At 48.4% G+C, this 26,516-nt stretch overlaps 1 long non-coding RNA gene across 1 annotated transcript in view; it reads left to right on the forward strand.

The window, feature by feature from the left end:
• Nucleotides 1-26,273, forward strand: part of LOC104007359 (uncharacterized) — a 56,105-nt gene extending 29,832 nt beyond the window's left edge. The window contains exons 2-3 of the long non-coding RNA XR_681558.4: nucleotides 12,749-12,870; nucleotides 23,414-26,273. This is a non-coding gene — a long non-coding RNA (uncharacterized LOC104007359). The remainder of the gene's footprint in view (nucleotides 1-12,748; nucleotides 12,871-23,413) is intronic.
• The last annotated feature ends 243 nt before the right edge of the window (nucleotides 26,274-26,516 follow it).

Consider the following 26,516-nt stretch of genomic DNA (forward strand, 5'->3'; position numbering starts at 1 on the left):
GAGAAATACACCCACCCACATGAGAGGGCACTGCAAAGTTCATGGTAAAAAGCATGAATACAGGAAGAGGCAAACATCTGCCAGATGCCAGGTACTGTGCCCAGAGATAGGGATTTACAGTAAACAGGACAGAAAAGGTCACTGACCCCAAGGAACTTGAAATAAAGATGTAAACACATGAATGAATAATAGTCATAGATCATGAAATTGCAGTAAAGGAAATCATGGGATGGTGTGGCAGGGAGAAACTGAGACATCCACTTTGATACAATAATCTGGAACAGCCTCTCTGAGGAGGTGGTCTTTGAACAGAGCTGTAAGGTGAGAATAAAGAGAGGGAGGAATAGCTTCTCGGGCTGAAGAAGCAGCAGGTGTAGACTCCAAATCCAGTTCTCTTTCCAAATGATCCTGCTGCCTCTTGAGGAGGGAGCTCCAGAGATCTCTGGGGTGTCACCTTTTTCTCTATCACTGGCCACTGCCTTCATGACTAAGTCCTCCAACCAGGTTCTCACATGCCTCTGTCCTTCCAACCAGTCCATCCCCCATCACAGAGTCCTTTGCAAACCATGATTCTGACTATGTCCTGCCCCTGCTCAAAACCTCACAAGGGCCCCTGAGAGTCTACAGAATGAAGTCCAAGCCCCTGAGCCTCATATTCTAGGATCTGTAGAGACCAGTCCCAGCCCTCTCCCTATCTTCGTCACCTGTCCCATTCTCTTTGCTCCCTTCTTTCCAACCAGGTTAAGACAGTGCTAGAGGCAGCATGAGAGCATGGGCATCCAGACTCTGAGTTCAGTGTTTTTTCTATCATCCTGTGCTGCCTCTGGGATGGGGGGACCCAGGATGGTTTTGGATGGCTCCTGTGCTTCATCCTCAATACCATAGTCTACGTCTGCAAGTAGACTATGAGTTATTTGAGGGTAGTGGACATGTCTTCATCATCACTATGTCTCTGTTGCCAGCCATCCCAAGGGTCTGCCAATTTTGGTGGGACTATATGAAGGCATTGGTGTATCCTGGGGTAGCATCATGACCTGCCCAGAGGAGACTCTTCAACTTTTCTCCAACTGCAGACAAATCTGCACTCTGTCCTCTATGTCCTCGTCTTGGTGGTAGGCAAGGACTTGGGGTGGGGAGGGGGAGAAAGGTAGGGCTCTTAGAGGAATCAAAGGGGCCTGCCAGGCTTCCTCTTGCCTTCAAGTCTTGGGCAACAGGATTCCCAGCCATGGCCATGCATATGGGATCAAAGCTGGGTCTTTGATCAGCTTTAGGGACAAAACTTCCAGGGAGCAGCAGAGGGCCTGGCATGTAGTAGGGCTCCATGACTTGCTGAATCACTTGTGGGAAGATCCATGGATACTTCTGAGCCTGAAATCTGGTCCTCAACCCTGACATTAGAATCACCTGGGGAGCTTTTACAACACGTTGGTGTCTGCGTTCCATCCCCGATCAATTAAGTCAGAATCTGGGATTGGGACTCAGGCATGCCTTTTTTCAAAACTCCTATATTAATTAAGGTCATCTTAGTGGCCGTAAGGGATAAACCTTTAAATCTTAGAGGCCTCACTCAGGAGAAGGATTTCTTGCTTACATAGTCTATTGTGCCCTGGGCTGTTTATGTTCCACACAGTCATTCAGGACCAGTGGATGGAAGCTCTGTTGTCTTCAACATGCAGCTTCCAAGGTGAGCTGGGTTTCTAGTCAGCAGATGGGGAAAGAGAGAGTGAAGGATTGCTTGGGAGGATTTTTACCGGCCAGGCCTAGAAGTGAGGCACACCACGTCCACCCACACTACATTGGCCTGAGCTCCATCAACGGGCCCATCTATATGCAAGAGAAGTCAGGAAATCTAATCCTTGGCAGGGAAGCCATTTTCAAGCAATGCTAGGAGGGAATCATAAATCTCTGGTGGCCAGCTGGACACCCTGTCACAGCTTCCCTAGTGATTCTAATGTGTGGGCAGAGTTGAGAACCACTGGTCTAGAGCGTCACAGCTTGATTGGAATTTTGTTTCAATTTCTCACCTCCCAATCTCTAGTGCTGTGGGGGCTCCAGATGAGCCTCCTTGGCTGCCATGCCTTCCTGTTTCATGTTTCTGACAGCCCAATCTGTAGGATGGGTGGGAACCCACAGGGAGTCTCAGTACAGTAGCCTCTTCCTGCTGGAAAGGTTTGTACAAGGGAGTCATGGGACTTGAGGCTGGAACAGATGGAGTCAGACCCTGCATGGCCTTAGAAGCCAGCCTGGGAGGCTTGGCCTCTGTTTGGAAGCCATTAGAGGGTTGAAAGTAGGCAAGTGACAGCATGGTAATGAGCTGTAGGAGGGTTAATCTGGTAGAGGGTTGTGCAGAATCCTGGGGTAGGGGGAAGGCCACCAGGCTGTCATGTTCAGCTCTCATTTTCTTCTCCAGACAGAACAAGCTTTATGTATGGTCCTGCCTGGTCTTGGGGGGTGGGCGGGGGGTCTGCTCAGTGCCCAAACGAAAAGATGGTGCTTAAATCCTGCCTCACTTCCCACACCCCTTCCAGGAGATCTTCCTTTCACTCTTCTTGATTGGCCACCCTTGAAACTATTCAGAAGAATATATTCTGGACTCTGGAAACAATTCCACAAAAGAAATTCCCAACATTTTATGCCATGGGGATGCTATTGTAAAAACTATTTATAGTCTCCCAAGGGGATGCCTTTGTGGGGCAACACTCTTTTCTGTTTACAAGGTCTGTTCTGTTTCGTTTGTAAGGGAAAATCAATACTTTACAGGTGAATTCATTCATTCATCCAACAAATATTTTTGAAGCCCAGGTCCTATGCCAGGCACTGTGGACACAACAGTGAACAGGACGGGCATAGAGGTCCCTGCCCTCATGGAGCTTGTGGTTTTACCCCCTTGCCTATACTCAGAAATGTGTCCACTGGCAGATGAGCATGCTTGTTTCCAAATGCCCCATTACTAAGCCCCATTTAGGGCTTTGCAAATCCAAGCGATACACTGGCATTCTTTGATAAAAACCTAATCAGAACACAGACACAAAAGTACCTTTACAGCATGTGGAGTAAACAAAATAATTTCTTCTCAAGAAAGTGTAAGGTATTCAGGCTTAGAAAATCTTGCCTGAAGATGTTGAAAGTCAAAGAACTAGTTTCTGTTCAGACAATAGTTTATTTGTAATACTCAATTTCAGTTAGACCTCATAGTCCTAGTAGTTTAAAAAATATTTATTGTGTTTCTGATTATAAAAGTAATGTATGAATGCTGTAGAACATTCGGGAAACAAAAGTAGGAGGAAGAAAATAATGATCACCCATAATCTTATCACTGAGAAATAACCAGCAGTAACATTTGGATGTTTTTCTCTCCAATTTTTCTTTTAATGCTTACATTAAATAAAGTTGCTATCAAAATGCTATATTATAAAAATTTTCTTATTTATAGTATTAACATTTATCACAAGCATATATGTTTATCACAAGCATATTTATCAAAAGCATGCAGTCTTTGAATATATACTTGTATCATAATTTATTTAATTCTCTATATGATAAACATTTACGTTGTTTCTAGTTTTTTGCTGTTACAAGCAGTGCTGTGCTGCCCATCTTCATGCATAAAGTTTTGTCTGCTTCTCTGATTATTTCCTTAGTATTGATTATTTTAGAAATTAAGGTGTCCAATTAAAATATGAGCAAAAAATTTGAAGAGGCATTTCATAAAACAACATATGCAGATGGACATAAGTACATAATGATACACTGTTCAGTATCATTACTCACCATAGAAAGTACATTAAAGTCACAAAGAAATCCCACTAAACATTAGAAGGGTAAAATGAAAAAGACCAACAATATTAAGCATTGGTGAAAATATGGAGCAACTGGATCTCTCATATGTTGCTGGTGCAGTTGAAAATGGTACAACCACTTTGGAAAATGGTTTCTACTGAAGCTGAACACACACCTACGCTATAACCCAGTAATTTCACATCTAGGTATATACCCAAGAGAAATGAGTGCACGGGTCCATGACAGAATATTCATATATATTCTATTCATCATAGCCCCAAGGTAGAAATAATCTAAATACTCATCAATATGTAAGAGGATAAATAAATTATAGTAGTTTCATAAAAATGGAATACTACACAGCAGCAAAAGAGGAAGAACTATCGGTAGATGCAGTTATACGGATGCATTTCACAGGTATTATGTTGAGTGAAAAAGCCAGAAAAAAATATGTTCCATATGATCTCATTAATAGGAAGTTCAAGAACAGGCGCAATGAATCCATGTTTGTTAAAATCAGGACAATGGTTACTTCTGAGGGGAGATACAGACTAAGAAGATGCAGGATGGCAGTACGATGATGCCGGCAATGTTCCTTTTCTTGATCTTGGTGGTAATTATATGAGTGTATACAAAAGTAAAAAAATGATGAAGCCATATAATGAAAACAAATATGCTTTTTATGTTTCACTGTGTGTAGGTTATCTTTCAATTAAAAAGAAATTCGGGTGGGATTTGGATGACATCAGAAAGTTTTACTGCCAGGAATTCAGAAATTCAAAGATCCATTCTTCCTGGTTACTGATCAACCTGCCTTTGAGGTTTTAAAGAAGTGATACGTAACGAACAATAGCAGAACTGGAATGCAGGTACCCCTTTATTAATAGTCATCCAAGTGTTACCCAATGTCCCCAATTCAGAACTGAAGTACAAGGCTGAGTTGCAGTGCATGCCTTAGCTTGAGGCTCGAGCAGGGTGCAACACTCCTTCTCCTTCTTGACAGCAACATACCCAGGTGTGCCCTCAAGCTCTGTCCATGGGATAGAGGCAGGAAGTACCAGCAAGAGCACTCCCTGGAGGTGCTGACCTTTTGAATATGGACTGATGGGTGCCTCACACTCCGATCAGTCAGATGGCTATTTCTCCTTCTTTGTGAGGGCAGCAGGGAGTCCTAAAGGGATTGGGCAGGGGACATCTGGCATAAGGAGTATAGCTGAAGCATTTCTCCTCTCTCCTGATTTCCAGAAGGGAAAAGGGAATGAAGATTTTGTTTTTTGTCAAGTTACCCTCCAGGGAGTTTGCATCATTTTCCACTCTCACCAATAGCACACAAGAAAGTCAATTTCACCACATCCTTGCAAGACTGAGTGTTACCATTTTATCAGGCAGGATATGGAGCCTCAGCATGCTTGCCTTTGACACCAGCAACAGAAGCTGTTCTTTCCTGCCTAAGTCGCTCTGACTCTGAGGCATGCCTGGGTGAAACCAAACTAGTTGCTTCTGCCACACTGGATTAGACCTGGAATTGGTCCAAGAGCCCCAGACAAGACCTAAGGATGGCCCTGAGGATGGAGCCAGTGTATTGGAGCCCAGGGGAGGGGCTCCTTGTTGGATGGAGAACCCATCAAGTCCTCTTTCTGGGTAACATTCAGGGGGACACAGACAAACCGAAGGCACTGACTGGAGCTCAGCTGCATCCCAGAGCAGGCTGAGCAACTACTTTCTGTTTCCGCTAGACTGTGTGCCAACAGCCCCCAAAGAGATAGTTCCCCTGTGACCTGTTTCTCCCAGGTATCTTGATGATAAACTCCATCAGCAAAGAAATCTTCCCCGGATCTCACCCCTGCCTCCCTAAAGGCCCAGGTCAATATGAATGTTTTTTCCCTCAAAACCTTTTCTAATTTGTCCACAAAAAATGGTGCCATGGTTGTAATTAGCATTGCTTCTTTGACTGCAAGTGAGGTTGAACCTTTCTTCCTAGGTTTATTGGACATTTGTACCTCCACTTCTGTGAACTGGCTGTTTATGTCTTTGGCCAATTTCTCCCCTGGGATTTTCCTAATGGCTTTGGCTGGTCTCAAGAGCTTCCTCTCCTTTTTCAGGGTGGGGTAGATGTCTCTGGCAGTACAGGCCTGTTGGGTCTTGAGCCATTATGAGTGTGTATGGATGTATTTTTGTTGCTGTTGGTAGCTCTTGGCATTTTTTGTCTACAAGTACTTTCCCGGGAAGCTGTGTCAGCCCTGCAATTAGCTCCCTCAATCAGGAAAGCGGCTCATCGTGAGATGAGACACATCTCAGTGGCTGATTGCCTGGAATTTGGGAGCAAGCTGGCGGGCGATAATCTCCCACTTTCTCCCTTTCTCTGGGTCTCTTTTCCTTTTTCCATTTTAAATAACTGCTTGATTGTAAAGAGGGATGATTCACTACTCGAGATTTCTTCTGTAACTTTATGGGGAGGTTAAGAAAAAAGAACTGCCTCCTCCTCTTCCCCTCCCCTCACCAAGTCCCAAATCTCTTCTGTGCCAGTTGCTCCCACAGAAAGGAAGGGAGAGGGAAAAAAGAATGCAGGTCTGGCTACATTCCCACACTGCCCAGGAAAGTCCAGATGTCCTCCTTCAGTTTGACCACTGCTCTGGGAACCCACTTCCTAACTGCAAATCCCCTCCTACTCCCAGCTTCCTGCTCTACTACCTTACACCTCTCAGTGTCAAAAAATACTCCCCTATGTCTAACTCCAATTCCTCTTACTGAATTTCATTTTGTTTGGCCTTTGGAGCAGTTATTCCCTATCCTGTCTGATGCCTTCTTCACCATGTACTTTCCAGCCTCCCCATCCCCTCCTTTCCCCTCCCCTCCCTTCCCCTCCTTTCCCCTCCCCTCCCCTCCTTTCCCCTCCCCTCCCTTCCTCTTCCCTCCCAAACTCCCTCCCTCCCCTCTTCCTCCCTCCCTCCCTTCCTTCCCTCTTCTCCTTCTCTCCCTCCCTCCCTCCAATATTTATTGAGAACCTAGCATGTGTCATACATGCTCTAGGCACAGAAGTCAAGCACTGAACAAAGTAGATACAGCTCCTGCCTTCTTGGAGCTTACATTCTACTTGGGGGACCAGACAATTAAAAATATACAAATACTTTTATAATGTAATGGCGGGTAGTGATCAACTTAATGAAAAAAAGTAGGGCAGGAAGGGATGCTCTGTTGCAGTGGGTAGTGATGGCCTCTCTTAGCAGAGAGAAGAGTGAGGCGAGGGAGGCCACCCCATAGACATCTGGGGAAAGAGTGTTCCAGATGCAGGGAGCAGCAAGTGCAAAGGCCCTGGGGCAGGAGTGTCCAGGTGTATTGTGGCCAGAGCATCAGTCAGAGGTGAAGGGCAGAGAGTTGGTAATGAGGTCACAGAGGTGAGTGAGGACCAGATTATGCAGGGCCTGGGAGGCCATGATGGAGGCTTAGTTTTTATTGTAAATAGGATGGGAAGCTATTGACAGTGTTTGAAGAGAGGAGTGATGTGATGTGACTTAGGTTTTTGAAGCCTCATCTGGTTGTTCCATGCTGATTAGATGGTAGATGGGCAAAAGTAGAAGCAGAGAAATAACCCAAATAACCCTCCTCCCTCTCAGTGAAATAACCCCCTCCCTACAGCTGACAGCAGGGAGCAAATTCAGCTGGAAGTGTCACAGGCAACTCGGTGACTGTGCAGTGAGCCAGAGCCCAGAAGCCACTAAGGTGTAATTCATCTTTTACAAAGACAGGAGTTAAAAGGACAGATTACAAAATTCAGCCCAGTGTTTTGTTTTTTAAATATGAGCATCTACTGTTTTTTTTTCTCTTTTAGATGTTTTGTTGATCAAATTATATTCTTGACATGTTGGGGACCTTCTACATTTCCCCAAATGCTGCCTAATGATGCCACAGTGCAATTAAGACTAATTTGTTGGCAGAAATACTAGGAAGTTGTTCAGTTCTACAAAAGAACTAATCTCAGTGTTCTTATTATTATCCTTATTACTGAGGCCATTATTATTGCTAGAAACACGTGTCAAGCTGAAAGAAGCAGGAGGGAAGATGAAAAACATTTGGGAAGGGAAAAGAGGTACCTCTGAGGAAGTCAGAACATTTGGAGCCAAAATTCCAGAGTTTGTATCTCGCCTGCACTACTGGCTCTTTGTGTAAGCTTGAACAAGGGACTTAACCTCACCAAGCCTCAATCTCCTCATCTATAAATTGGATATATCAATATTATCTACATCATTGGATTATTGAGGAGTAAATGAGATGAGATATTTAAATTATTTCCTGAAATACAGAGTATTGTATCATTTAGGATTAAGTTTGGTTGTGACAAACATACTCAAAATAACAGTGGCTTACTTAAGTAGATGCTTACTTCTCTTTCACCTACAGAACTGATTTAGGCAGTGCAAAGTGGGTGCTGAATCTATTCTATCATGTCTTTAGGGACCCAGGTTCCTATTGTTCCCTGGTCTAAAATAGTGGCCAAAGCTCTATTCATCATGGTTACTGTCCAGGCAGCAAGGTGGGGAAAGAGTGACAAAGAAGGGGCCAAAGGGCACATGCCAGCTGCATTTAAGTAAGCTATCCCCTGACACATTCATTTACATCTCATTTGCTAGAGCTTAGGCACATGGCTGTATCTAGCTGCAAGGGATGCAGGGAAGTGTAGCCTTTATTCCAGGAGGCCTTTTTGTCCAGCCCCAAACTGAGGATTCTAATACAATGGAAGAAAGGAAGGCTGCATTATAAGAGGCTGCACATTAAGAGATAAGTGGAGGCCTCTCCAAAGGTGGCCCTAGAGGAAGGAGAAGGAAGGGAGAAGAGTTAGAATTATATTCTCATAGACACCAACCCAAATATCATATTTTATCTCTTTTTCTCCCTCTCGCTCCTACCAGTCAACTACCAAGTCCTGCTGTTTCTACATCCTAAAATTCTCTTATATGCCCTTTCTCCTCCCAGTCTCCATGAAAACAGCCCTAGTTCAGACTTAATCACTGCTCACTAGGACCATTGCAAATGCTCCTCACTGTCTCTCTTCCCAATCTGTGGTCCCTCTTCTTTACTAATCCCAGTCTGTGACTGAGACCCAATGGAGTCCCACACTTCTTACAGGATGATATCCAACCCCTGAGCTCAGCCTTTTAGGCCCTACAGGATGGTCCCCAATCTCTTGTTGGCTCGCTCTGCTTATATACCTTCCTGGCAGCCAGGCAGAATATTTTGTTGTTAGTTGAATGAGCCACATCCTCTACACTTCCCTGCCTTTGAACCTGCTCTTTCCTGTACCATTCTTCTCTTTCTTGATTGGAAAATTCCTATTCAAGCTTTAAAATCCACATCAAATGTACCCTCCTCTTAAGTCTTTAGTGCTGTGACACTCATTTGGCTGTTTGCCTTCAAACCCATCTCTTACTCTTCCCCTCTCCACTCTACCATGGGGGTGTTGTGGAGGTGAAAGTGACTCCTGCAGTCACTTTCTCTGGCTGAGTTTAGTCAATAAGAGGCACTGGTGGGAGACTGGAGGATGGAAGGAAGAAGGAAGCCAGGGTATTTCTCATCTTTTTCTTTGCCTAGGGTAGCATCTCTGGCAGTGAGTACATCTCTTTGCAGACAATGGCCCCCTCTGTGGTTTCAGATTCTGCTGAGCAGGCTTCCCTGTAGTCTAGCTCCTTGCAGGAAAACCCCAGCTCTGAGATAGAGTAAAACCATCTCTTTTCACTGTGCTTCCATTTCCAAAGTAGCTGGTGGCTTTTGGCTATTGCCAATTTTTTAGTGGTGCTAATTTGGCCTCTCAACTCTTCCATCATCTGCATAATCAGCTCCCTGCATTAAATTTCCACTGTGTGAAATACCTAGAATGGTTTCTCTTTTCTTAACCAGACCCTAACTGATTCAAGTGCCTGGCAGTACTGATTCAAGTACTTGGCACAGAGTATGTGTTCAATAAATAGTTGTTGAGTAAATACATGATGAATTGAGCTTCTCTTCCAACCATGGTTCCCCAACTTGCAGGTGATTTATTTATTATAGCATGCATTGCACTTGTTTGTTGATGCATCTCTCTCCTCCTCCGTGGTAGTTGGGGATGTAGACACAATAATCTATGCACCCTGACTCCTGAAAAGCATTTCTTTCATTTTCTGCAGCTGGGAGTTGGGAAGGAAAGGAGAAGAAAATAGAATGGAAAGGGGTGGAAGGTTCTCTATGGGTCTTTCTGCCTTTCTTATTTTAAATACAGGACCTTGCTTCTGGGTTCAGGCAAGAATTTATGAGTGTATTTAGGCAGCAACACAAGGGGACCTTTGGCAAGAAATGTTCCCTGTCATGCTCTGACAGCCTACAAAGGGAGGCAGCTGAAAACATCAGAAGGGAGACAGATTTTCTCAAACTCATAGAGGCTCCCAGCCCAAACCCCGCCACTCCTTTAAATGTTACCTGGAAATGGTTGGGGGAAGAGGGGAAGCTACTATTTTCTGGCTGGGATGGTGATTTGGTGGAGAGGAAACACCATAAGTGTTCTCAGATTTTAGTCTGCTCTGAAGACAGAGCAAGGCAATGAGGTTTCACTTGCAGTTAGAAGGATTTGTATTAGACATTGGAAGGAACTGTCAGTCACCTCTTCCCTGATGGTAATGTGCGGTAACTCAGGTGCAGAACCTCATTAACATGATCTCCTACCGGTCTCCCAGTCCTGTCTGCTCTAGCCAGGCTGGTCTTCATTCTGTCCCCTGAACATGTCTCAGGACCTTTGCACTTACTGTTCTCTCTGCCTTGCTGCCCTTCCCCCTCATTATTGGATCCTTCTTGTTATTCAGATCTCAGTTCAAACACCACCTCCTCAGGGAGGCTTCCCTGACTGCCCCATCTGAAGTGTCTGCAACCTAGCCATTGCCTGGTTTCATTTCGTGATTCATTTGTCACTATCTGTAACCATCATATTTCTTTATGTCCATACCTATTTATTTTCTGTCTAAACCCACTAGATTATAAGCCTCTTGGGGGGCAGGAATCCTTTCTATTGTTTTCCCCCATTCATACCTGATACCCAGAACCAGTGCCTGGCATATAGTAAGCACCCAGTAAATAATTTTTTGAATGGGGGAGTAAATTAGTGGTTTTAGGAATGCCTAAGAAGACTAGTTATTGCCAGGTGCTGTGACTCATGCCTATAATCCCAGCACTTTGGGAGGCCGAAGTGGGAAGACCACTTGAGGCCAGGAGGTTGAGGCCAGCCTGGGTAATATAGCAGGACCCTCTCTCTACAAAAAATAAAAAATAAATTTAGTTGGGCATGGTAACACTACTTGGGAGGCTGAGGCAGGATAATTGCTTGAGCCCACGAGTTTGAGGCACAGTGAACCATGATTGCACCATTGCACTCCAGCAAGACCATGTCTCAAAAAAAGAAAAGAAAATGAGTTATCATAGCTCAGGGGTGACCTGGTGTGCTTAGCTGAGATCAGTCTGGAAGGTCTTGTTTGGAGAGGAAGGGAGAGAATGGGCATAATCCTGGACTCACATTTAATGTGAGAGTTAAATGGCATGATACCTGCAGAGCACTTAGCACGAGGTCTGGTGCATAATCAGGGGCTCTGTGAATGCCGGCAGCTGAAGGTCCAGATGCACCCCCTGCCCCTCCACATGGAGACCCTCTTGAATGCTGGGCGGGGGGTGGTGTCTGGGCTCTCTGGGCTGAAGATGGGCTCAGTACAAGGGCTGGGTTTGAAGTTGCCTGAGGTAGCCCTACTGTGGAGGCTGCTGAGCTAGAGGCCAGGAGGCAGTTGTTCTCTGGGGCCTGGAAAGACTGTCAGCACCATCACTGAGCCTCCAAGGACCTTGTGCCCAGGCATGTAAAACAGTTGCTGAGTGGGTGGACTGTGGAGTCAGATACCTGAATTTGAATCTTGGTTCTCCTGTTTACTAGATGGGAAGGTAGCTTAACCTCCCTGTATGTCATTTTTCCCATCTAAGGAGTTGGGATGGTAATGATAGTTGCCTAATAGTACCTGCTCAAGTCTGTGAGGGTTTAATGAGTGTATGTAAGCACTTAGACCTGTGCCTAGAATAGAGTAAGTGCCACATATGTGTTAGCTATCCAACAACAACGATAACTATTGCTATTAGTTCTCTGAGGGTTTTTGGCTGAATTGTGTCCCCTCAAGTTCATATGTTGAAACCCTCACCCCTAATAGCTCAGATTGGGAGATAGAGTCTTCAAGGAGGTGACTAAGTTAAAAGAAGATGTTAGGGTGGGCCCTAATTTAATCTGACTGGCTTTCTTATAAAAGGAAATTTGGACACACAGAGAGACACCAGGGGTGCATGTGCACAGAGAAAAGGCCATGAGGACAGAGAGAAGGTCCCATCTGCAAGCCAGAGAGAGAGGCCTCAGGAGAAGCAAAACCTGCCAACACCTTGCTTTTGGAATTCTAGCTTCCAGAATTCGAAAGCTAGAAGATAAGTTTCTGTTATGTTATTTTATTTTAGTATTTAAACTGTCTGTGGTCTTTTGCAATGGCAGCCCCAGTGGACTAATACACTGGGTCAAGAAATTCAGAGGCCCAGAGAATGGAGCTGAGTATCTTCTTCACCCTCATGGGACATCTGCATTTAGAAGTAGCTACAGCACAACCTCAGGCCTCCCTCTGCCTGCACCTCCCTGAGTAACTCACAGCCCTAGGCTCCAGCCCTTCCTCCTGCCTGGCAGTCATTACCAGTGTGTCCTTAGTCTATCACTAGGCCTGTCTGTGACTTGCTCAGTGGGTCAGGGCAGTGCTAAGGAGGCCAAAGCCAGCCTTCTTGAGACCTGTTCTTTTATATGAAAAAAGCAAACCGAAAAGGTGACCCCCTGCCTGGACACCTCAGCAAACATGAACTGTTGACATTCAGTCTGTGGGCCAGGGACAAGCTTGGCTTTTTCCAAGAATATTATCAGTTTGTTTTACTTCTGTCACAGGAGGCCCTGAAGAGACTGAATGGGAGAGTGTGACTGCTCCCTGCAAACCCTCCCCATGTCTGGACTGAGGAAATAGCTCGAAGCACCATCCATCTCCTGGTGGAGCAGCAGCAGCGTCCAGAGTAAGGACTCCTTAGACTGAAAGACTCAAAAACAGCCAGTCTGGAGGGTGGTTAGAGACACACTTATATTATGGATGGAGAAATTGAGGTCCCAGGAGTGCTGGGACCCATGGACTCCTGCTCAGCTCCCACTTACAGCAACACCAGGCATTTCCAGGGCTATCTCACCCATGTGTGGTCCTGTCACTTCCTCTCCCAATCTATTCTGACCCCAGGCTCATTCTCCACCCTGGTGGTTACAACATACAGGGAGTACTTATTAGCTTTCAGGGCAGTGACAAACTGGAGAGTGTTCAGAGGTGGAGGGTAGGATGGGAAATGGACTTGAAAATCTATCTTGGGAGAGTCAAGTGAAGATGCATGCAGGTCAGGCCAGAGAAGGTCAAACAATTCAGAAGGGGTGCTGAGGGATGGAGGATGCCAGGCCATAAGGAAGGAGCAGGAAGAACAGCAGGATGATCTACAAAATGTCAGAGCCTGACTCAGTATAAGGGAGTCCCTTTCACAAAATAATAATAAACTTAGACTCCAACAGTCTTCAACCCCTTCTATTCCATCTCACCCCCAACTCCCAACTCTGCCTCGACCCTTGGAGTCTTATATCCCTCCTCTTCAGTCAGAGCCAATCCCAGTGAAGCAGGCAGAAATGGGCCCACCTGATTGGAGCAAGGGAGGTCTAAAGGTGGGCCCAAGTGGTTGACTGACTGGAAGGGCAGCTTGCCTTGGCTAGGGCTGTGGCTGCAGGGAGAGGATGGGCACTTTGCTGGAGGGCAGAGTGGGCAGAGGCTCCAGAGCAGCTGGTCAGCCGGGGGCCTTTGGCAGTGGCAGTAGCTCTGCTCAGCTGGTGAAGTGATGTTCTCCTCTGATTGAGCTAATTATGCTGATTGAATTTCCTCCTTCTCCCTTCAGTGCCTCCCGCCTCCTCCTCTCTCCTGTCTCTTCCCCACCCCTCCCTTTAGAGAGAAAGGGAAAGGTTTCCTTAATGTGACTGGTAATTGTTATGCACACAGTGTCAGATGTTAATGCAGACCCTGATTGACAGCTAATCAGCCCATCAGCTGTACAAAAAGAGTGAATAACTCGGTAATTTGATTTCCCCTGATTCCCCTGCGTGGGATGGCAGGAAAGTCTAAATTAGCAATCAGGGAGCCCATGGCAGATCCTGGAGGGTGGTGGTGGGGACCGAGGGGCTGCAGTGCAGCTGCAGCCCTGTAAGGCCCAGTATCCATGGTGGGGAGAGCCCCTATTGGCCTCACTTTGAGTGGTAGAGGAGCTTTGTGAGCCACACAGGCTAAATGTGGGGGGTAGCAGAGTAAAGTCCCCATCCAGCGGGTGCCTCTTCCTTCCTTGGTGGTGGCAGGGGAGGTGGCAGGCTGGCCTCTGGGAGAGGAAGGCGGCCTGGGAGTGTCCTCACCTCCTGTTGTCTAGGAGACCTCATGGTGGAGGTGGGAGGGATGTGGCAGCTTCCGCCCCACCCTCCGGCCCTTTCGGAGCTGGTTGCCAGGGTTTCTACCACGTGACCCAAATTCTTCTAATTTAGTGAAATAGGAGTCCCCTCACTCAGCTTTTGGCAGATTCCATTCAGGTAAAATGAAACACAGGAGAAGCACCTGTGGATTATTTTGTCCCAAATGAAACCGTTTCCAGCCTTCTTGGGCAGGCAATAGTAGCTGGTCACAGTTGGCATTTGCTGGGGACTCACTGTGGCCTGGGGACTGTGCCGAGTGTTGTCTGTATCCATTGCTTAGAGGAAGAAGGATTGAACACCTGGCTCAAAGTTCCACAGCGAGAAAGTGGTGGATCTGGGATTCGAACCCGGGGCAGCTCCAGCTTCTCGGCTATGGCCAGGGAGGTGGGATTAGCGGTAGTTTCCACTAGGGCCTAGCCTGGGGAGCCATCTTCTCATCAGAAGACTGTCCCACTCCCCATGAGCTCCTGCCCTAGAGACCTTTAGCCAGGGAAGTGTCTGTGTGTATCTGTAGACCACAGACCTATGTGTGAATGTTTGTCCTTTTACAGATGGGGAAACTGAGGCCGAGGAGGGTAGAGGCTTGCCTGAGGCAATGTAAAGAGCTAATACCCAGCCTGGGCTGGAACCCGGCTCTCCTGCTCCTGCCCAGCAGTGGCCAGTGTGGACCTCCTCTCCTGCCCTGTCTCTCCCCTTACTCCTAGCCTCCTCCCCCTATTTCACCCCAACTGTGGGAGCTAGTGGTGGGGGCGGGGGGCTGGAGCTGGGCAGCCAGCAGGGCCTAGAGATGCCAGGGGAGGACTCTAGGTGGCAACAATACATTGTTGAGCAGCAGCAGCTCCACTTGCAGAGGAGGTAGGTGGCTGCTGAGGAGGGAGGGGCTTTTGCTTTGTCCCCCTCAGCGTTCTAAGAACATGGTGGCCTGAGCCTGGGAGCTGGAAGGGCTGCCTGTGGTGTGGTTCATGTGTGTGCACTTAAGTGTATCCCACCTGTGTTCATGCTGCATGCCCTGGCCCATCTGTGGGGGGCCAGGACCAGCCCATCAGGCCTCAGAGTCCATCTCTCCCCGAGCTCTTCTGCCACCACCACCGACTCCAGGTAGATCAGGCATCTGGATGCTGAGAGTGGGCGAGAGGTGTAGGGAGAGACTCGAGAAAGGAGCCGTGGTCTGGTCCTCAGGTGGCTTGGGAGGTTGGGCTTATAGAGAGCAACTGCCAGAGGAAGCAGGGGTTGAATGCGAAGCCTGGGGATGGGGCTTGCTCTTGTGTGCGGGTCGTGGGGGAGGAGGTGTGTGATGGGAATGACAATACCAGCGGTAGTGCTCTTACTCTTGTTGATTGAGCTCTTATTTGGTGCCAGGCTCTGATTAAACACTCGACATTTATTAACTAATTTAATCCTCACAACAGCCCCATAAGGGAGCCCTTATTCTCTCCATTTTACAGATGAAAAGTAACTTGCCCTAGGCCCCCAGCTAAGCAGTAGGAGAACTGGCTTCTGAATCTGGGCTGTTTGTGTGCTGGGAAAGAAGAACCAAGGGACTGCTGAGGATGCTGAGCATCTCCAGGGCTTTACCATGCACCTAGCACTGGGGACTTTGCAAAGTACTTGCTGTTCATCATGCCATTTCATCCTCCCTGCAACGCTAGAAGGCGGGTTAGGATCCCATCCTCCAGAAGAGGCCAGTGCAGCTCAGAGGACGTCATGCAGCTTGTGAACCCCTGAGCTGACTCCCTGAGCTCCCTGCTCCCACTGAGGGGGCTGCAGGTGCCAGCTTCTGAGCTGTTGAGGTTGCCCAGTCCTATCCTTACCCTTGGTCCTTTGGGAGGCCCTTAGGAAGCAGACCCTGCTGGCCACCAGCTCTGAGGTCTGAGCGACATTTCTGTGGTCTGGCTGCTCCGGCCTGTGGGCTGTCACCTGGGACCATCTGCCACTTGGAAGGGCAGGGTGGTAGGGCCTCCACTGTTAGAGGTGTTTAGATTCAGGCCCCTGAATATGTCCCTCCCACTTCTTGCCTTTATCACCAGCAGCCACCCCCACACTCTACCAAAGCAGCTGGCTGGGGAGAAGCTTCTGCCCTATGTCTCCTTGGAGACCCCTGATACCCCAGGGAAGCTGAGGTTCTGGGGTACCAGACCCATGGCACCCGTCTCTCGACTCCTGCTCAGCTCCCATTTGGAGCCTTGGTGGTCCCATGAGGGCCAGCTCCCTAGCAGCACCGGGCATTTCCAGGGCTATCTCACCCACGAGCAGTCCTGTCACTTCCTCTCCCAAGCCACCCTGACCTCACGCTCATCCTCTACCCTGCTGGCATCAGAGAAGACCCTGCTGACCCACACAGTGTCCATGGCATGTTACTGTTCTTATGATCTCATCTGACCCCACAGCATGTCTGGAAGTTGATGCCACATATCCATATTATCAATGAATAAACTGACACCTGGGGAGTGGGGTGACTTGCCTTAGGCAAGAAGTAGAGTGGACTTTCTGTGATCCAGAGTCCATGTTCTGGGCACAGAAAGATTGGCTGTCCCCTTGCCTCCTAGCCCACCTCCCTTGGCCACAGACTGATTGGAATCCCCAGCCCAGGGCCAAGCTCACCCAGAAGGCACGGGGCACACTTGTTCCACTGCCAAGCCTGGATGGCTGGTAGGGGGTGGGTGGGGGAGAGGTATTTAGGATAAATTCAGCCAAAGGCCAGGCACATGGGGACTAGGCTAGGTCAGGACCATGAGCTAGAGAACAAAGAGGCAGAAGGAGAGGGGCTGTCCTGCACCAGCAGTGTGGCCTGGAGGCTGGTCAGTGTGGCCTGGAGGCTGGTCAGTGTTGCTAGAGAGCCCTCGCCCACAGAAGGGCTGCAGTGGATAGGTCTGGGTGGAGGGGAAAACCACTGTGGCTCCTGCCCTTGTCCCATCTCCTGCTCACTTTCACTTGGGAATGGGGGGCAGGGAACAGAGGTGTCTTGTGAGCTGCCTGAGGCCACATGGGCAGAAAAGTCAGTCAGGAATAAGGCTCCAGTTGCCCTGGGTCAACCCAAGGACACCTGACAGGCCCAGAGGACCCTTCTTTTCCAGGGTCAGTCATCGAAGGCAAGTGAGGCTGGGCCTGGGGGAACTGCAAAGCACAAGGTCCCATTTGCTGATCGTCAAGGGCTGTGCACGGTGGGGAGGCTAGCCACAGCAGCTGCAGCCTTGCCTGCGGAAACATTCCCACAGCCACCCATGCTCCCACGTGGATGCATCCCACAAATACACACACACCTCACACATTTACACAGCTCACACATGACCATGAGCATGACCAATGATGTCACAAATCATAGATGTAGACAACCACACCCAGGTGTGCGTGCACACACACACACACACACAGCACAACCAGGCGAGCTGGAAGCCAGGCACCTGGGGCTTTGTGCTTGTGTTTTGTCCTTGCTGTATGACCTTGAACAACTCTGGGCCTTACTATTATTATTATTTTGAGATGGAGTTTCGCTCTTGTTGCCCAGGCTGGAGTGCAATGGCACGATCTTGGCTCACTGCAATCTCCACCTCCTGGGTTCAAGCTATTCTCATGCCTCAGCCTCCTGAGTAGCTGGGATTACAGGCGCACACCACTACCGCCCAGCTAATTTTTGTATTTTTAGTAGAGATGGGGTTTCACCATGTTGGCCAGGCTGGTCTCGAACTGCTGACCTCAGGTAATCCACCCGCCTCTGCCTCCCAAAGTGCTGGGATCACAGGCATGAGCCACCATGCCTGGCCAGCTCTGGGCCTTATTTTAGAGCTCTTTCTGGTGGTTCTCCTGTCTCACTCTCCCCCAGAACTGACCACCCCACGTTGCACTGCCTCCTATCGGCACTCGGAGCTTCCTTTTATGCTGCTTGCCTATTTAGGAGTCTGCTGCCCCTACCAGAGTGGAAATTCCTCCAAAGGGGGTTCTGGGGCCTGACAACAGGTAGGTGCTCAGCTGGTGCCCTCCAAACAGGTGACTGCATCACTTCCCTTTTGACAGGGTTTTACTCCACCCCCAGCCTCTAGCCCAGTGCTTCTCACCTAAGGATCTTGTTAAAATGTGTATTCTGATTTTTAGGGCTGGGGGCTGAGGCTCCTTGTTTCCAACAAGCTCCTAGGTGATGGATGCTGCTGGCAGGTGCACCACACTGAGTTGCAAGACTCCTCCCTCCAGGCACCCCCTTCACAGGTTCAGCATCCTCGCTGCCATCTCCTCACAAATGCGGTGAGCCTTGGCTTCATCGCCTTTCATGACAGGAATGTCACTCTCTTTAGGGTGAGGCTCCTTTACTATACAATTCCTAGCACTCAAATCTTTCTTCCTTCATGAAACTGAGCTCCATCTCCCGGGAGCCTTCAGGGATTGCAAAGGTCAGGGTCTCTGGATTTGCTCTCCTCCTGGCTGACAGCAACACTTCCTGCATTGGGTCTGGGAATGTCTCATTTGTACATTCAAAAGTTGGTGAGAAGCTGGGCGTGGTGGCTCACGCTTGTAATCTCAGCACTTTGGGAGGCTGAGGCGGACAGATCACCTGGGGTCAGGAATTTGAGACCAGCTGGGCCAACATGGTGAAACCCTGTCTCTACTAAAAATATAAAAATTAGCCAGGCATGGTGGCATGCACCTGTAATCCCAGCCACTCGGGAGGCTGAGGCAAGATAATTGCTTGAACTCAGGAGGTGGAGGTTGCAGTGAGCCAAGATCGTGCCACTGCTTCCAGCCTGGGCGACAGAGTGAGATTCTATTTAAAAAAAAAAAGTTTTTGAGGTGCCCCTAATGTGTGGTAAGGACTACATGCAACACTCCAGGGAAGTGTGGCCCGGGAAGGTGCAGTGAGGCAATCGTCTCCCTTAATCTATACACTGTACTCCTACTGATAAAGCCTAAGACCGAACTAAATTTCTGTAGCAGCTCCCTCACTTTGCTGTCCCATATTTTCCTTACGGTCACCTAAGGACACCAGCACTTTACCCTCGCTAGTTCCTATCTTATAACAGTCTTAATAAGTGACAATTCTGTGACACAACAATCCTAAAGGATGCAATTTATTTTTTAAGTTTTTTTGTTTCCATAGGTTTTTAGGGAACAGGTGAAGTATTTGGTGACATGAGTAAGTTCCTTAGTGGTGATTTGTGAGATTTTGGTGCACTCATCGCCCAAGCAGTATACCCTGAACTCAATTTGTAGTCTTTTATCCCTCACTCCCCTTCCCACCCTTTCCCCTTGAGTCCCCAAAGTCCATTGAGTCATTCTTATGCCTTTGCATCCTCATAGCTTAGCTCCCACTTATGACTGAGAACATAGGATGTTTGGTTTTCCATTCCCGAGTTACTTCACTTAGAATAATAGTCTTCAATCCCATCCAGGTTGCTGCAAATGCCATTAATTAATTCGTTTTTATGGCTGGGTAGTATTCCATAGTATATATAAACCACAGTTTCTTTATCCACTCGATTGATGGGCATTTGGGCTGGTTCCACATTTTAGCAATTGGGAATTGTGCTGCTATAAACATGCGTTATTAGCTGCCACCAAACTCTGGTGTGCAAGTATCTTTTTCATATAATGACTTCTTTCCTAAAGGATGCAATTTGTGCTCCATAAGAGGAGTCCTTCCTTTTTTCCCCCTGACCATGTGCAGACTTAGAGGTCCTGCAGTTTCCTTGCTGGCTGGCCCATGGGCGTATTCTCTTAGCTGGCTCAATACTCCTCCTGCATTTTTGTCCTGCCTGTCCCCCTACAGCCCACTGCAGTTCAGGAACTACAGACAAATTCATTGCCTCTTTGTCTCCCTTGCCCTTCTAGAACCAGCTGTAGCAGGAGAAGTTTTTTTTTTTTTTAATTTATTTTTGAGATGGGATCTCAGTCTGTCACCCAGGTTGGAGTGCAGTGGTGTGATCTTGGCTCACTGCAACCTCCGCCTCCCAAGCTCAAATGATCCTCCCACCTCAGCCTCCTGAGTAGCTGGGACCACAGGCACACGCCACCACACCTGGCTAATTTTTTTTTCTTTTTTGTATTTTTTTTTAATAGAGGCAGGGTTTCTCCATGTTGCCCATGCTCGTCTCGAACTCCTGAGCTCAGGCAATCCACCTGCCTCAGCCTCCCAAAGTGCTGGGATTACAGGCATGAGCCACTGTGCCCAGCCTTAGGAGGAGGTTTAAATTGGGAAACCTGATACAAATGCTGTCCTGTCTTGACAAGGAGTCACTTCAGTACCCAGGCCTTGAAGAACTGTTCCCCAAAAACCTATATGCCATGCAGTGCGTCCTACAGAGAAGGAGCAGGAGGAGGTGGAGCAGATTACAGCACTTCATTCATGTATTCAGTCCACTCAGTCAATACACACATGTTGGATACACTTGCTTGCATGGCGCTGCTGTAGGTGCTGGGGAAGCAGAAGAGAGGAAGACAGACAAAGCTCCTGTCCTCATGGACTAATGGTGTCATTAAGGGACAGGGTGGAGGGGCAGACAAAAAAAAAAAAAACAAAGGTAGAAGGGAAGAAGCCAGGGAGGAAGATGGGGACAGGATGTTGCTCCAGGCAGCATAGTACAGTGGTTAAGGACCTGAACTCTGAAGCCAGAATACCTGTGTTCAAACCTGAACTCTGGCTGTGTGGCCCTGGGCAAGTTACCAGCTCTGTGCCTCCATTTTCTCACTCCCCAGCTTTTATAAAGTACCTGTGCAGTGCCTGGCACGTAGTGAGTGCTTCCCATTAAGTGAGGTGATCCAGAGAGTCATCTTTGAAGAGGCGATATTCAAGGTTGAATAGGAGCCAGCCATGGACAGACCAGGAGAAAGGGAAACAGCAAGTGCAAAGGGTCTGAAGCAGGAAAAAGCTTGGCTTCCTGGGGCATCGAAAGAAGGCCCACGTGGCTGGTAAGGGAGAGTGGAAGAAGACGAAGCCAGAGATTCAGAGGGAGCTGTTGGGTGGTCAGCTTAGAGGTCACTGCCAGTGATTTGAATTATAAACTAAAGCCAGTGAGGCATCACTGAAGAGTCATAAGTGGCGACACCATCTGATTTGCTTTTCCAGGCTCCTGCGTGCCATGCTGGGGTGGCTTGCAGGGAGGCAGGAGGAGGGGGCAGCCGAGTACTAGAGTCTCAACCCTAGGCTTGGCTCTGAGCCAAGCCCATAAACCCAGCCTGGCACTCTGGCCAGTAAAGGTAGTGGGAGAAGTGCCTCCCCACTGTTCCAGAATCTTCTTAATCCACCAGAGCCTTGAAGGGAGAAGCAAAGAAGCCTGGAGGGGAGCTTTTGAGGGATGTTATTTTGCATCTTAATTGCATGCTAAGTAGACCCGTGGGCAGGGCCAGCTGCAGAGCATTAGCTGCCACGAAACTCTGGTGACTCAGGCCACAGAGCCTTAAAATATTTATTTTTCTCTGCATTTGGAATTCAGCATCTGCACAGGAGCTGCTGGCGGGAAGCGGAAGTGGGAACCTGTTGGTAACAGCAATCTGGAGACAATGCAGGGCTGCATAGGTCCCGCTTCCTAAGCAGCTAGCTTCGCTCCTCTGAGGGGGCTGCTGTCTGTGCCTTGCTGGCTTGCTGGGCTCTCCCAGGTACCTCTGGGACAGCGTGGCTTCCTCCATTACAAATTGATTTTCCACTTTACAGCCTAGGCCTAGAGTTTGCAACCTGAATCTCACATTCCTTTTGGGTCCATTTGAGGAAACATTCTCGCTTTGAGTCCTGAGCACAGGAGGCTGTGCGTGGGTATACTCAGGGAGTGCATGTGTACGGCTGCATTAACATAACTGTCGGTCTTTTCCCAGGGGTGGGTGCCTGTGTGGGGGAGGTGGGGGCAGCAAGGGTGCCCAGGAGCAGAGTGGTTTAGGTGGGGGGGGGGTGTTGCTGTTTACTCCCACCACTTACCAGCACTAGGTGTACCTCTCTGCCCTTCATCTGAAAAATGGGACTAAAGCTCCTTCCCATCGTGAGCTTAAATGAGGTCACTCATGCCAAGCTCTTGGCCTAGCGAGCACCTGGCTTAGTGCTTGGCTGGTTCTGAGTCTCCCTGAAGGATGGGTATTGTTATGATTGGTTCCTCTGTGGGGCACGGACTCTGCTCAGGGCCTGACTCTCTTAGGACATGAGGGGAAGCTGGCCGTGGGCTCTTGGGCACCTAGAGACTGGGGAGGAGGGGCTCAGGCTGGGGAGGAGGCCCAGGGAAGTGGGAGGACATGCAGCATCACCCGCTTCTCGCAGTCCTGGCTGCTGGCGGGGGCAGCGGTAGGGGAACTGAAATGTTCGATGACTCCGATCCAGCTCTTTTATTTTGGAGAGTCTGCTGAGGCTGGAGCTGGGCTGGATTACCATGAAGTGCTCCTGATTTGCACAGAGAGATAAGGAGCTCATCATAACTGAGAGAGGGAGGGACTGCTGTTCCCGAGCAGCTGCTGCACTAGTCCTAGGTGAGCCAGAATCTCTGGGTGGGGGTGGGGAGCTGAGCTCAACCTGCCTCGGTGGCCCTGAATACCTCACCATGGCAGGAGGTGGCAGGGAGGAACAGACCCTCCCAGGCAGAGGGGCTTGGGAGAGACACATGGACATAAAGAAGACTAAACTTATATTTCAGAAAATTGAATTAGCCATTGAGCTCTGTGAATGCCTATCCCTGCCCAAGGGAGGCACAGCTGTACACTGGAAGCTGGGGACCGTCATTTCTTTTTCTCCTCTCCCCACTGCCTCCAGCTCAAATGCCTTTAATCACTGGGGCTTGCTCAGCTGGAGGACTGGGCTCTGACTGTTGGAAAGACACAGAAGAGCTGGGGCAGAACCTTCTGAAAGAGTATCCACAGGGGTCTGTGCAGTCCTGGCTTCAGGAGGCTTTTAGGGAGAGGCCTCTGCCCAATGCCCCCTTTCCTGCCCCGAGTCTTGGCCTTGGGAAGTTGACCGATCCTGAACAGTAGGGAGAAGTTGCTGAACTTTCTCATTATCGGACGGAAGTCCAGTGGGCAGCAGAGGGGTCTAGGGGACTTCATTCTGGTGGGGCAAATTTCTCATATCCAAGCAAGGAAGAGTTTCACAGACATTGTCTTATGGGCTTCTCACAGCCATCCTGAGAAGAAGGAATCATCATCTACATTCTACAGAGAAGGACACTGAGGCACAGAGACGGCAGTAGCAGAAGGAGCAAGCTGGGACGGGAATGCTGCTCTTCAGACAAGGAGTCCGAGTGCTGCCTCATCGGGCTGTGGATTGGCCTTGGGGGCTGCTGGGCCAGGCTTTATGCTCCTGCCTGCTATAGCCTCAAGGAGAGGAGGCACCTCCAGGTGGTCAGAGTGGGGTCTCCCTTGGCTGCAAGAAGGACAGCTCTGTAGGGGTGGGGGTCCTGGAACTGAGAGACTGTGCAGCAAGGGGGGCTCATGGAGCTCATGGGAGCTGCCTCCCTGCAGATCAGTTCTGCACTCTTGTGGGCGCTACAGAGTGGGCAAGGGTGGGGAGAGTGCAGAGAGGGAAGAGCACTGGATTAGTCTTGGGTCCTGGGCAGGAATCCAACCTCCATTCATTCAACAAACATTTTTTGAATGCCTTGGTATCATCCTTCTCAATCCTTTAACAACAGCTTTGTGAAGCAGACACCCTTTCTGTATTTCATTAATTATATGATGTACTCTTAGAAATGGTCAACATCTTACTATTGATGGGGTTATAACTGATAGCATTTTTCTTTCTTAGTGGTCTATACAATAGACCACATGGTTTTAAAGCCGGTGGACAGTTCCGTGAAATATAGAACTAGCCCAATTTAAAAAAATGGAAATAATAATCATGATAACAGTATTAGTAGATAATATTTGTTAACTGTTGACCATATGCCAGGCACTAGATTCAGAATTTTGTCACTATTTTGATTGTTATTCCCATTTTGCAGATAGAAGACCGAGACTAGTCTATAATTATACCACCCTGCACGTACCTGATCTTGCCTGATCTTGGAAGCTAAGAGTTAGGGTCAGGACTGGTTAGTACTTGGATGGGAGAAAACTGAGGCTGAAGAGGTTTCTCAAGGTCACACAGCACAAATGGTGGAGCAGGGGTTGGAACCCAGTCTGGCTGACTCCAGCTCCTTGGGTTCTGGACCCCTGGAGGATGCCACCTTCCTGCTGCTCTGGGTTAGGCCTGTGCTGGGTCCTGGGGAAAGAGCCATGAGCCAGGCACAGGAGGTCCTGTCCTACTCAGACCTGCAGCAAAGTGTTGTGGGTGGGGTGGCAATGGGGCTAAGACCACTGGAGGCTCTGAGGAGCTGCTGATAAGGATGGGAGTAAGGAAGGTGGGTAGAGAGGGTGCCAGGAAAAGTCTGAGAATGTGGAGGGAGGCTCTTTACAAACGACCTCCACATTTTCCTCCCCTGTCTCTTTCTTTGCCACTGTTTCTTGTATACCACCATCTTCTCCAGGCAAGGAGGAAGGGCAGTGTGTCCACCCAAGGTGGACCCAGAAGTCATGGGACTCTGTGTGCCTCCACTGGCTCTCACCAAGGACTGACCGAAGCCTCAAAATCCAATAAAGCCAAGCCCCTGAACAGGAGGGCTGTGGACAGGAGGCTAAGGTGCTGATGGTGGAGTCTCACAGCCTGTGATTGGGAGGCCAGTTGGCTTCTGTAGTGTTGGGCTCCAGAGAGGGGGAGGGTGCTTGGTGGATAGAAACATGGGCTTTGGAGTCAGATGAACTTTGGTTGTAATGTGGGCTCCTCCACTTACTTGCTGTGTGGTCCAGGCAAGCTTAGTAAATTCACTGAGCTTTGATTTCCTCATCCACAAACTGAGAATAATAATTGTTTTAGTTACCTATTGCTGAGTAACAAATATCCCCAAAATTTAGTAGCTGAAAGCAATACACATTGATTATCTCACAGTTTCTGAGTCAGGAATCTGGGCACAGCTTGGGTGGGTCCTCTACTCAGCTGTCTCACAGGACTGCAGTCAAGGTGTCACTGGGGCTGTAGTCTTATCTGAAGGCTCCACTGGAGAAGGATCTGCTTCCAAACTCATGCACGTGTTATTGGCAGGATTCAGTTCCTCAAGGGCTGTTGGACTAAGTGTCTCAGTCTCCTGCCTGGAGGCTGACCTCAGTTCTTACCAAGTGGGCCTCTCCAGCTTGTTTCTTCAGAATAAGTACATGAAGAGCCAGAGGGACAGACAGATAGACAGACTGGAAGACACACAATACACACCTACAGAAAGAGAGAGAGAGAGAGAGAGGGAGAGAGAGATAAGAGCAAACAAAACTGAAGTTACAGTCTTTTATAACCTACTCTTGGAAGCGGCATCCCATCAATTTTGTCATATTCTTTTCTTTAGAAGCAAGTCACTAGGTCTGGGATCATCAGGAGCCAGGTCAGAATGCAATAATATTTATTTTGTGGGTAAGTCATGGGGATTAAATGAGATACTAGGTGTGAGTACCTAGCATGGTGCCTAAGCTAAGTTGGGCTATATGCTGAACAAATGGACTATTATTATTGCTGATGTTGTTGTTATTCTCAAAGCGAGGCTGGCCTGGGGCTGAGATAGGACAGAATCCAACAACTAGCCTCAGTTTCCATTGGCCTGACATCATGAGAGTGTCACGGACTATAACAACCCCACCCAACTCCATCTCCATCTAGTCAAATCCTGCCTATTTCCCTGGGTTCACTTGGTTGCCTTCTACTCTAGGAAGCTTTTCTCCAACTGGATGATGTGAGCTGTGTTTCTCTGAATGACCCCCCCTTTGTTCACAGGGAAGGGAGCCACCACCCCAGGCTGGGCTAACTCGCATGAGGACACCACTAACATTGTCTGCGTTTCATTTACGTTAGACAGGCAGGTCTACAATGTTTGAAGTTTACAGATTTCTTGGATATAGCAGTGAAAGCTTTGTATTTTTTATCTGTAAGGAAAAATTGTGAAGTTTACATCATTGCAAAATAAACAGAACTGTGACTTCTGTTTCACAATTGGCATGGTTCTTTTGTGTGCTTTTGACAGTTCTAGCATGTAACTGACAGCTACAAGATTTTTTTCTCCCTCTGGAAAATTGGGGGAGGGGTCACGTGACACCTTCCCACTCTGAATGCTCTGCTTATGTTAAAGATGCAGAAACTATGACTCAGGGCAGTTAGGTGACTGGCCCAAGATCACAAAACAGTTGAAGCAGGAACTGAGGTCAGTTA

Source organism: Pan troglodytes, chromosome 1 (assembly GCF_028858775.2).
Source record: "Pan troglodytes isolate AG18354 chromosome 1, NHGRI_mPanTro3-v2.0_pri, whole genome shotgun sequence".
NCBI lineage: Eukaryota > Metazoa > Chordata > Mammalia > Primates > Hominidae > Pan > Pan troglodytes.